Here is a 12,384-nt window from a genome sequence, read left to right as displayed (position 1 = left end):
AGATAACGTCCCACGTTGGGTTAACGGAACCCTCCTGCCGGGGAGAGCTGGTGCCATCTGCCCATTTACTGACAGCCTTGTCAGCAAGAATCTGAGTCTGGGGGTTGGCAGGCAGCCAGCTCGCCTTCCGCGGTCTCTCTGGCGTCTCAGTAACAGATGTTGTGCCTCGTGCCTCGAGCTGCTGCTGGCAAATTGCTGCGTGCCCGTGTTGTTTATCAGGGGCGGAGGGAGGGCAGGCAGGGAGACTTGTTTTCCAGGAAGGAATCTGGATCCCTCTCCGGGTTCTCGTCTTGCAGACCAAAAAATAGAGAATAACAATAATAATAATAATAATAAATCATCACTTGAAACTGACTTTCTAAAAGATGAAATAATCAGCTGGTTTAAAAAAAAAATAAAAGATTATTCCAAACCCTGTAACTTGGAGGTTCCAAATCAGGAGTTCTGCAGCTCACATGATCAGGGACCACAGTCCATCCCTCTTCCCATGCCCCCGCCCCCAGAACCTGCTTTTTAGTACCAGTGATACACAAAAGCGACTGCGTTGGGAAGACCGTTCAGGAATCTTAGCTGACTCAGGAGCGTTCTTACCTCTCCTCCGTGGAAATCGATCAGGGGGGCTGTTTACTGAACGGGTCTCCAGAGTCAAGTGTTACTCAGGGAGGAGAGGTTTGCTATGTCCTTGAGAGACGACATTTTTCCGGCAGCACCTTTCCTTTTGAAGCAGGGAACAGGAGCAACGGGAGTGCGGCTCCTCTGCAGAGCTCTGCCCCCACGTCCCAAGCGGGTGTTCCAAGCTGGGACTCGCCTAGGTGGAGCGTGTTCTGAAAGCCGTCGTCGCGGGAACGTCTTCCCTTAAGTGGGACTCTCAAGCACGGGCTCTCGGAGGCTCTGTGTGTTCCTCCAGCCGTAACAAAGGGAGTCTTGGATCAGGACAGAAAAATCATGCAGGGGGGATTCATGCCGCGCTGGCGTCCTGGGAGAGAGAGTCACTGACCAGGGCGGGGCGGGGGAGGGGAGGCGTCTACACAGCCCTGAGCCCTGATCATGAAGGTTGATCGCTTCTCACTGCTGTGCACATTGAAAGGGAGGAATCCGGGAACTTGCCAGCAAAAAGGCCCCGGAGAGGACATCTCCCCCAGCGCAGGGACTGCGAACAGGTTGGCCCTGGGGAGGCACCAGAAGCCGCACACCCCTCCAGGATATCCAGGGGCAGGCAGCAAAACCCGGCAAACTGCCGTCTCGCGTCTGGTGCCCTCTCTGCTCTCTAAGACAAGTCTCACTGTCTCCCAACGAGCGGATCTCGAGCATGAATAAGACAATGGAAGCCTGATGCGAAGGAGCGCAAAGCACATGGGACCGTAAGCCCCCAACCCACGGAGAAGGCGTCGTGGACATGCTTGGCTCCGGCACGGAACCTGGGGCTGGCGATCACGTTAGCATTCAGATGGCGCTTTGCTGTTGGAACAGGGTTTCTGATGCATTTTCTTCACCACCGGAAGGCTTTCTTCCTTGCTGATGTCCAGGCTGGCCTGTGCCGTCTGGCTCTTGCTCCGGGTTAGGACGATGGCTTGGATCCCAGGCGGGGTCCCCAGCTGTTCATTCTTCACTCATCGTCACGGGTTCGTCTTTCCGCACCTTCGTGCCTGCTGGGACAAGCTGGGAACCGGGGACCCCTCTTCCACCCCGCACTGGGGACCCCTGCCCCTGGACTGGGGACCCTCCCTTCATTCTCCGTGTGCTGCCAGTGGCTCCCTGCCGGGACACACCCCACGTGTGCTCCAAACCCGCAGCATCCCCCGACCTGACACTGAAAGTTAAAGAGGGAAAGAGTTCAGGTGCCGGTTAACTTGGAGACAGGAGAGTAGGATTGCCCCGTCTGGAAAGGGCACCGCTGCTCAGCCCCATGGGCTAATGTCGTATCTTCCAGGTTTTCAAGAAAAGCCACCCATTCTAATTTTCATGTAAAATCTTTGGGTTTCACATACTGGTAACAAATCCCAAGTTTTCTTAAGTACCAAGTAACCCACCTCTGCAGGGCATGCAAGGCCCAGGGCCTGTCAGTGTGTGCTTTCTGCCCCGAACGTGTGAGGGTAAAGCGATAAACAAAGCCCTTCTGGGGCTGGTGGGGGTCATGGGGTTGTGTACCGTGGTTCTGCGCAGTGAACCTCTTCTCAACGGTTCTAAGCTCCTCCCGGGGGTCCCATTTTGGTTTGTGTTCTTGGGGGGGTAGCTGAAGCCTTTCAGTGCAGTCACCACCAGAAGGAAACCAAATTGTGAATAAAGAGACTGTTCTAGGCCCCGCCTTGCCCAGGGTTTAGTATCTGATCTAAGCCTCTTTGTTTTCTCTACAGTATAACGAATTAGCATAAAGGTCAAGGCTTAAAGCAATGTAGATTTGCCTTAGCACAGCCTGGGGTGAGCCCCGCAGCAGGGGGTCCACAGCTCAGGGTCTCCTTATCACTTGGCTGGGGCTGTGCCTGCCCATCCAAAGCTCGGGGTCATTTTCCAAGCTCACGCAGGTTGCTGGCAAAGTTCATTTCCTTGTGGTTGTAGGACCGAGATTCTCGGCTCCTTTGAGAAAGTTGTCCACCACGTGGCCCTGTCTGCCATGTCACAGGGTTTCTTCAAGGCTGATCAGAGAACCTCTCTTGCTTTGAATCTCCAATTTCATTCAGGAATCAACTGATTAGATCAGGCCCACCCAAGGAGGTCCCCCTTTTAATGAACTCAAAATCAGTTGATTAAAGACCTTCATTCCATCTGAGAAAGTCCTTTGCCTTTGCCCCCATATGACATAGTCTAACCATAGAAGTGAAATCCGTCATGTGAACAGTCCCACCCACACGCAGAGGGGAGAATTAAATAGTCATGTGCAGCACGGGGGAGTCTGGGGGCCTGTATCGAAGTTCTGCCTGCCACATCCTTTTCTCTCTGATTTTTATATTTTTAATTTTTTTGTGATTTTATTTATTTATTTGACAGACAGAGATCACAAGTAGGCAGAGAGGCAGGCAGAGAGAGAGGAGGAAGCAGGTTCCCCGCTGAGCAGATAGCCTGATGCGGGGCTGGATCCCAGGACCCTGAGAACATGACCTGAGCCAAAGGCAGAGGTTTTAATCCACTGAGCCACACAGGCGCCCCTCTCTCTGGTTTTTAATTACTCATTAAATTAAAGCTAGGCTAGATGGCTTTTTGCATCAGCTTCTTACATCTGATGTCACAGTATGATCTCAAAGAATGTGTTGGACTACAATAACTATTACATTCTCCATCGGAAGAGCCGCTGAGATGAACCGGGTTCGCAAGGTAATTCTGAAACAAAGTGGATGTCTCGCTCAACAACCGATTCGCTCAGTTCTTGGACAGATGAGATTTAAGGAGCATAAAAGGGTCATGAATACTCACGCGTTGGAGCATTCTCCTTGGTTGTGTCGACTCAGATCATTAAGATCTGTCTTTTTCACGAACCGAGATTCAGCTGGATCATAAGCTTGATGGCTTCCGGGTCAGGGCTGGTGTCATAGCGGAGAAAGCCTCTCGTGAGAGAGCTGTGTCACCATCCTGAAAACTCTGGTCCCCTTCTTGTGCCTCTCACCCTCCTGGAGGAAGGGGTGAAGGCTGCCACGCCACGAGAATCTTGGTTCTGCCTCCGGCTGCGCGCTCTCCCCTGCCCTTCCTGTCTCTCCAGGAACTCAGGGGTGGACACACACCTCCACTCTGCTGTGAGCTTGTCTTCTGCCTGTTCACAAGCTCTCCCGACCACAGCAACATCCAGGCAGAGGGTAGGAATCAGCGCCGTCTGCCTCTAGAGAAGAGAGAAGGCACCGATGTTCGCATCCTCGGAAAGATGGGCTCACATGAGCCAAGGAACGATCCGTCTATCACCAGCCAAATTTCTCTGTGAAAACCACAGAGACTCATTTCTCAAGAATCAAGCAAATACGGGACTGCCGCTTTCTGACGCTCAACAGCAGAAGAGGGCAAAGACTTGCCGACATCCTCAGCCAGTCTACGAGGGGCGCTGACCTCGCAACGCTTCCATTTCTAGAAGAAAGGGCTAGAGCTTCAGGAAAGCCCATCTCTCTGAGATCTCTCTAAGATCTAAGGCTGTGTGAAGACCTTTCGTGGTAGAAAGAAAGGTCTGGGAATCTTCTAGAAGGGCTTGCTAACAACATAAGGAAAAATACCCTTTTGGGAATTTTGAAAAATGCGGACTTGGCTGTGTCTTTCCCTCCAATCTATTTGTCTGTGGCTTCCCTGAGCTTGTTGGGAACTATGTGTCATTTGTATGGTTCAGTTACTCTCTGGGCTCTTTCGTGTAGATCCGGAAAATGTTCCAGATTCAGGCAAACAAAACCTGAAAAAAAAAAAGAAAGTCAACAAGTCCAATAACAAACCCCCTCTTTCCTTCCAAACTCTCATCCCATCTTTCGTCCTGAGGGGGGGCCTTAGACCACGTCCAGTGACTGGGGTTGGCAGCAAATCTTTGCCAAGGTGCTTTTGAGATCGATGAAATCAGTGGGGATGAATGAGTGGCCTGACTCTTCTCCAAGTACAGGCTAATTAACAGTCTCAGTATGTCCTCTGCGATTATAAATTTTGCCCTGGTCTCCAGAGTTTAAGTATATAATGACATATTTAATCAGTTTGGTGCATTAACAGTTAGCAGAGGGCAGCTCTCTTCAGATGGACTGAACACCGGACAAGTTAGCGAAACGGCTCAGCGCTGGGTTCCTCGGAAGCTGATGCCGCGTGTGATGTGACGCCCTCCGGTCCCCCCTGAATGATTCCTGACCTCATTTCCAGTATCTGTAAAAGAAACAGAGCTGGATTGGACTGCTCACTGTCAAACTCTGCTCCCTGGGATCGTAGGACTCGACCGAGACGATCAGAGGCCCGCAGGTGGGGAAGGGGGGAGGCGGGAAATGGCGAGGCCTTCATCCATTCGGGCTGTTGTAACAACACAGCACACGCTGGGTGGCTTGTAAGCCACAGAGATTTCCTCCTCACAGTCCTGGAGACCGTCAGTCCATGATCTGGGTGCCAGACCGTTGGGCAAGAACCTTCTCCTGGCTCGCCGATGTCTAGTTGTATCCTCACACAGTGGAAAAGGCAAGGGAGCTCTTTTATAAGGATGTAATCCCATGCGCAAGGCTCCATCCCCATGAGCTCATCACCCCCAAAGGCCGTCCTCCTAATACTGTCACCTTGGGGGGTAGGTTTCAACATAGGAATTTTAGAGGACCCAAACATTCAGACCACGGCAGGTGGACAGTCTAGTTCAGCCAGTGCTCTACCCCACTTTCCGTAGAAGTTCCACTGACATTGGGTGTGGCCATATGACTGACTGTGTCCAGTGGGATCTGTGTGAAAGCGACCGTGTGCCAATCGCCCGGTGTGGGCAGAGACTCACAGGCGCCTCCTGTTTCTCCTCTTACACCTCCGCTCTCTGCCATGAGGACAGTATGTCCCAGGTAGGAGATGCTCCTTCCCCCTGCCCTACAGAGAACCCGTGGAGAGCCCAATTCTCAACCTGTCCTCCGACTTGGAAGAGAGGTACGCCAGCCGTGCCACCGACCTGTGAGCAAGAATGAAACCCTTGTGGTTGTTACACAGAATTACTGCTCTTACAGGGACCGAGGTTCCCAGCTCTGTGCTCTAGACCTAAACTCCGCCGTCACTGCTGTGCACATCAGCGTCCCCCGGAGAATTCCTGTGGGGCAAGGAATCAGCTGCTGCACACCCCAAAGAAAACATCAGCTGCGTTACAGTCCTTTTATTTTTTTGAACCTTTTGTTGACTCACGATTTGAATATTTTGTCATTTTAAAAATATACATTTCTGATCATGGTTAATTTTTATTTCTACTGTTGCAAAATAAACAATAAAATAAAACCCAAACCTCAGCAAGTTAAAGAGAGGGTGAGGTTGAAGCCTATCTCTCATCCTGGACCTTCTGGTTTTTATCACTGCTTTCCAGAAATTAAATTAAAAACCACGTGGGTGTCAGTTCAGCCATGTGGTTCATGACCGACTTGTTTTTTTTAAATGCTTCCTCTGGCTCAGTAGTTTGGAAGTCCATATATTGTCCTCTGGTCCAGAAGGGGTTTTCTGCAGACATGGAGAACAGGACGAGAGCTTGGAGATAGTTCAAGGCTGGCCAGGGGCACAGTGTGCAGCGAGGTCTGACCATGAAGGGGGCGGCCTTAGCTGGGACTATGTCCCAGTCCAGCCACCAAGGGATGTGGCCAAGTCCTGGCGTTGACGTCCTGTTCCCTGCACCGCCTCCCCCCGCCAGCAGTCAGTGCTGCCAGCATACTTAGTGCAGAGTGGACTTTTCTGACCCATTATTCTGTCCTCACAAGTTAACCCTTCTGTGTCCTACTGAATCAGGGCTCCTAAAGGTGAGCTGCAGTCACATCTAATAAGTGAGTGGTGGCCAAGCTTCATGGGCAATGCCAGGCAAAGATGTCCGCTTCCCCAGATGAGTCTCCTAGGATCTTCCAGTGTTTCAGTCCAAAGAAATGAACGATGCTGTGGGTTCCAGACACCACGGGAAGCCTGTGTTTAGATTTTCATACCTATGTCAGGGACTGGTCCTGGCGGGGTACCTGGGTGCCCCCACGCAGCCCTCCTCCTCCTCCCCCAGCCTGGGCAAGGCCATTCCCTTGGCAGGATGCACTCTGTGGACAGCTTGCTCCCCAAGCTCCTGCCTAAAAATGCTCCCGCTCTGTGGTCCATAATTTCCTCTCAAATGACCCCGGTTACTTCATCAGTGGAAGGAGTAGATTGGATGACACGAGTGTTTTTCTTCCTTCTCTACTTCTTTCCCTGTCTCACCTTTTTTTAAGGCTGTTTTTAAATTATTATAAGTATAAAATATTCTGAATATACAAATATGCACAAAGAATTATTTAACAGATCTTTGCATCCACCAGTTAGATGGGACAGATGTTAATTTAAGTCTTCATATTTGCCCTGGGTCTGTTTTATTCAAGTCACGAAAGAATTCTGAAAAAGTGTTAAAAAATATGAAAGAACAGCCCTTTGATTACTTTTTGTTTTTTTGTTTTTTTTTTTTTTTTTGAAAATGGCCCTTTTAAAATCAAGGAATTATGGCATGTTAAGGAGGAAATCAAATATACAGTAATAAGTAATTATGAAAATTAGAACATTGCCCGTGAGAATCAATGGAAGCGTGCCGAATCCGTCCTTGGAAGGAAATAATCTTAAAGATTTTCATCATTTGCCACGAAGAAAATACAGTCTAGAAAAGCAAGCAAATGATCAAAGATCCATGAGGAGAGACAACAAAGGAATTAATACAGATGAACCTGGAAATAAATCAGGAAAAGTTTATATAAACACGTCCTAGGAAGAGTTTATATAAAATGAGTGAACTCATCCAGAGTGTTAAAAAGGTGGGCGTCCAGGCAGGTAGAAGGCAAATGGAACAGTGGTAACAATACCCACCAGAGTGAAGAGCCCAAGTGCCGGTGCTGTAGTGGTGAGCTCCGTACCTTCGGAAGCTAACAACACAGAGACACCTGTCGCAAACAAATTCATAGCACTCGTAGATATTCAAGCCTTACTGGGCTCAAAAATGTGTTAAAAGAATATCGTGACCAAGAAGGGATTCATCCGTAAGCAGAAGCTGAATTCTTAGGGTGTGTTTTAATAAATATGTAATAGTAGATCATGTAAGAAAAACAATTGTCTCGAGGTTGTCCCAAAATGTACTTAACATCCCCCTGATGAACTAGGATGACAGTGGGCTAAGTGAAATAAGCCAACCAGAAGGGACTAGTGTATGATTCCTCATAACTGAGGTACCTACAGGGTCAAACTCCGAGACCGGACGTAGCCTGGGCTTGCTGGGGTGGGGGGTGGGGGTGGGGGGTTTGAGGGGAGTGCGAAGTTGTTGTTTGATGGGGGCAGGGTCTGGTTTTGCAGGATGAGAAGAGTTCTGGAGAAGGATTGCGCAACATGTGGATGGGCTTAGGGTCACCGAATTGTACACGTCAAAATAGTTACGATGATAAATGGTTATGTTTTGTGTATTTTAACTACAGTTACAAAAACTGAAGAACAGATCAACATGTCAGTATTTATGGAAACTCACAAAAAGCAGATATCATCAATTTCTGGCCCCCATCTACACATAATTAATGAACTTGTCCCAGAAAATCCTAAAAACAAATGCTACCCAAAAAAAGTGGTTCATTTTGCATCTGATGGATTCCCAGAAATCAGGGGGGGAAAGGGTGAAACCTATTTCATAGAACTTTTCAATTTGCAAATTATACCAGTTATTTTTTTGTCTGATTTTTTTTAACTCACAGCAGCTATTTATTACTTTTTGTCAAAGAAGGTGATATGGATTATTTCTGCTTCTCTCACTTGTTACACTTATTTTGTGACCACAATGAACCTTTAAGCACCCCTAGACCCCATATTAGAATGTGTGTTGTCGGTTTAAAAAATGTAGATTTTCATCTATGTTTTATTAATTCTTGTCTAGCCATTGTGTAGTTTAGATTCTTTTCACCTCTTTTTTATTTGTTTCTTTGTTTCTGTATACTTGCTCTCGTACACTGAGATTGATGCATTTAAGTAATTCACTGTAATTACCTTTTTTTCTTCTTCTCCTAAGAGTTTTTCAATTTTTAAGCCAATCACTGTTGTAACAATGTTCAGCACTCTTTAAAAAAAAAAAAAAAGATTTTATTTGTTTATTTGACAGAGATCACAAGTAGGCAGAGAGGCAGGCGGGGTGGGGGGAGGAGGCTCCCTGCTGAGCAGAGAGCCCAATGCGGGGCTCGATCCCAGGACCCTGGGATCATGACCTGAGCTGAAGGCAGAGCCTTAACCCACTGAGCCACCCAGGCACCCCAGTGCTCAACACTCTAATTTCTTCAGTATGCATCATGTGTTTACCAACCTCAAGTGACTGTCTCTGTAGGTTGGCAGAGATGGGACCAAGAGCAGGACATCCTTGAGGTCACCAAATAGCACTGTTAAGTGCTGTGGCAATGGAACTGGGCAGCTGGTCTGTCTGGGGTGTGGGGACACTCACTCAGCTTTTAGGCAACAGCACTGGGTGGAAGACGCCGTATGATGCCACCTGGTGTGGTGTGGTGTGGACGTGAGGGTAAGAGGACATAAAATACACACACAACAAGTGAGAGGCTTGGAGACTAAGGTCAAGGGGAGACAAGGTCCCAGGGAGAGAGGGGCCATGCCACCCCCCCCATTTTGGACTGCCGCTCCACAGAGATGAAGAAATGCTCCAGTGGCGAGGTCTTTGTGATGCCAAGCTAATCACAGGTCCCCTACGAGCTCCTCTGCTGGGCCTTTGCCTGCTTTGGCTAAATGCGATTTGTTCCTGAAGGTGTCGAGTTTCTCCTTCCGAGGGTACTTGCGAACTGGGGACTAGATTCATTCTTCTTTGACCTCAGATATCCTTTCCATGTTTATTCATTTTGTTTTCTTCAATTTCAATCTCCTGATCTTTGTTGAGAGCCAAGTGCCTTTTTATTTCTGTGGAAAGAAATGATCTTTTTACTTGTGGAAACATGAGTCATCATGCCTCCTCATTTGAAAACTTTTTTTCTTGAGCAGTGGCCAATAATCGAGGGTGCGCGCTCGTTCGTTTCTCCAGGGATCACTGTTGGGATGGTTCGCCCCCGCCGCTGTTTCTCTAAATGGAAGCATGATACTTTGCAGCCTGTGATTTTAGGTAAAATCAAGGCCTAATGGATGGCTTACCACATCACGCCGCCTGGAGATCCCATTCACAGCGGTGTCAGGCCCACAGAGATGAATGGGGTTCACCCTTCAGTGGAAACTGGGAAAAGAGTTGACTTTTAGACAAATATTAACAGCAATTGCTCAAAAACAAAGTCAGGGGGCGCCTGGGTGGCTCAGTGGGTTAAAGCCTCTGCCTTCAGCTTGGGTCATGATCTCGGGGTCCTGGGATCGAGCCCCACATTGGGCTCTCTGCTCGGCGGGGAGCCTGCTTCCCTCTCTCTCTCTGCCTGCCTCTCTGCCTACTTGTGATCTCTGTCTGTCAAATAAATAAATAAAATCTTAAAAAAAAAGCCAGGAAACAATGCTCCAATGCTTGTCTTTACTAAAACACTTACATGAGGTAGCACATGGAAACCCATTCTCATTTTGAAGCGAACACATTAACCTTCCAAGGAATGAAAGAAGAGTCCAGAGTGTAGGAAGTGGGAATAACTTCGCTCCGACTTCATCGTCCAGACTAAGGAGTAGACCAGTTAATTGATTCAAAGGACCTGATCTATGAAAGAGTGCCGAGGCCCTCCAAGGCAAACCCTCACCTGGGCCTCGTTATGGATGGGTCTGTGTTCACATCTGTGATCATCTCCCCTTGAGTGCTGGGGACAGGGGGCCGTGACTCGCCTAAGACCAAGAGACTATGGTAGTGGTAACAAGACCTCTCACCTGTCAAGCTGCCGTGTGTGTGTGTGTGTGTGTGTGTGTGTGTGTGTGTGTATACGCGTGTGTGTGTGCCTGTGTGAGCATATACACAAGAGGGACTCTCTTTTCCTATTTTGGAACCACCAAATAAGTAAGCCACAGTGCTGTGAGAAGGGCTGTGAAGACAGGCCCTTGGTTCAAAACTACAAGTGGCCTCTAGGACACGAGAGAGTCCTGTGGCTGACAGCCAGCCAGCCAACCTGGACCTCAGTCCGACAGCCAGGCATGAGTTCTTCCAACAACCTGGGGGACGTCCCACGTGACTCTTTCTTCAGTCCAGCCTCTGAGGGGACCCCAGTCCCGGCTGACGTGTGCTTAACCCCTGGAGTGGAGCTCAGTGAAGCTGTGCCTGGATGTCTCACCCGCGGAAGACTGTCGCATAGTCAGTACACATCACTTGAAGCTTCCGGGCTTGTGGTAATTTTCTGTGCAGCTGCGGAAAACCAACACAACCATGGGCCATGGGACACAGGTGGGGAAAGTTGTATTTCCCCAGAGTCCATGCAAAGGAGAACCAAGTAGCGTGGGAAGAAATAGTTTCATGAACTGCTGAGAGGGGTTTATCTATTGTCTCACAAGGCGGATGGACCGGAACTCAGGACTAAGCTATTGAGAACAATCAGCAGCTGACTTACGGCCTGTCTGTGGACTTCTCTACCCTTCCCCTACAGGGCTCAGACCCTACCTAAACGAACATAAGACAAATAATTCAAGAACTTTATTTCTGAAGGATGACAAAATGTTAATTTCCCCGGGCCACCCGCATGTTTCCGTCTGGCTTAATGTACTATTGAGGTTGCAGGATACGCTCAAAGACACACTTGACCTTGGCAACCAAAGAGTCAAGAGAGTCCGCCCAGGTCACAGTGACACCCCATCTCCCAAGGGCTGGTAGCTGGGGGAGAGCCGGTGTCTCTGAAGGAGGCTTCCATGGGTGCCTGAAGATGATGTCTCTGGGGGCCTCCTGTCTTGGGCTGGTTCTTAACCCAGGGCTCTCCCTATGCATTGACCTTTCCTGTTGGGGTCCCTGAGAAGGAGTCACACTGTGTTTCTTGTTGCCTACAAAGAAGAGAAGTGTGTTAGTGGTACGGCACTGGAGCTGGCTGCTTTTCCTGAGGAGACAGAGCCTCTCGCCCCACGTGAGTCCCCAAGTGACTCGCCAAGGCACGGAGTCCCGTGTTTCCTCCAATGACCTTCTCTTAGCCTGTCCAGAACAGTTCCTTCTCACCCACTGAAAATTCTGTTTACATCCTTCTGTAGTATTTTGTTTTACTTTGCAATAGCACACGTACTGTGTCAGTGCAACTCAGTCAGTACAGAGGGAAAATGTAAACATTTCCGTTTATATCCACGAATATATCACGTTTATATCAATGAATCCCACCATTGCATCTAGACGTAAGCATTATTAAAGTGCGTGCATGTGTGTGTGTGTGTGTACACTCAAGGAGAGGTTTATTTATAAAAATTTGGGACCACTATTTATATATATTGCTTTGCAACTTCTTAATCACTCAATGAAATGTCTCGAATGTCCCATTTTCAATTCCTATAAATCTACCTCTCTTTATTTAGTAACTGTGCAGTACTCTATTTGAAGAGAACATCAACATTTATATCACAATTTCTTTATTGTTGCACATTCAGCTGTTGTCTGGCTCTCCCCGACACAGACGTAAGGAATCTTTATATGTATTTACACGCATATGCAAATGTTTTTTAATTTTTTAATCTTAAATTCAATTAATTTTTTTAAATTAAATTTATTTATTTTCAGCGTAACAGTATTCATCATTTTTGCACCACACCCAGTGCTCCATGCAATCCGTGCCCTCTCTAATACCCACCACCTGGTAGCCATATAATGGATTATTA

The sequence above is a fragment of the Mustela erminea genome, chromosome 5 (assembly GCF_009829155.1).
Source record: "Mustela erminea isolate mMusErm1 chromosome 5, mMusErm1.Pri, whole genome shotgun sequence".
Classification (NCBI taxonomy): domain Eukaryota; kingdom Metazoa; phylum Chordata; class Mammalia; order Carnivora; family Mustelidae; genus Mustela; species Mustela erminea.
Note: the sequence above shows the minus strand (reverse complement) of the source record.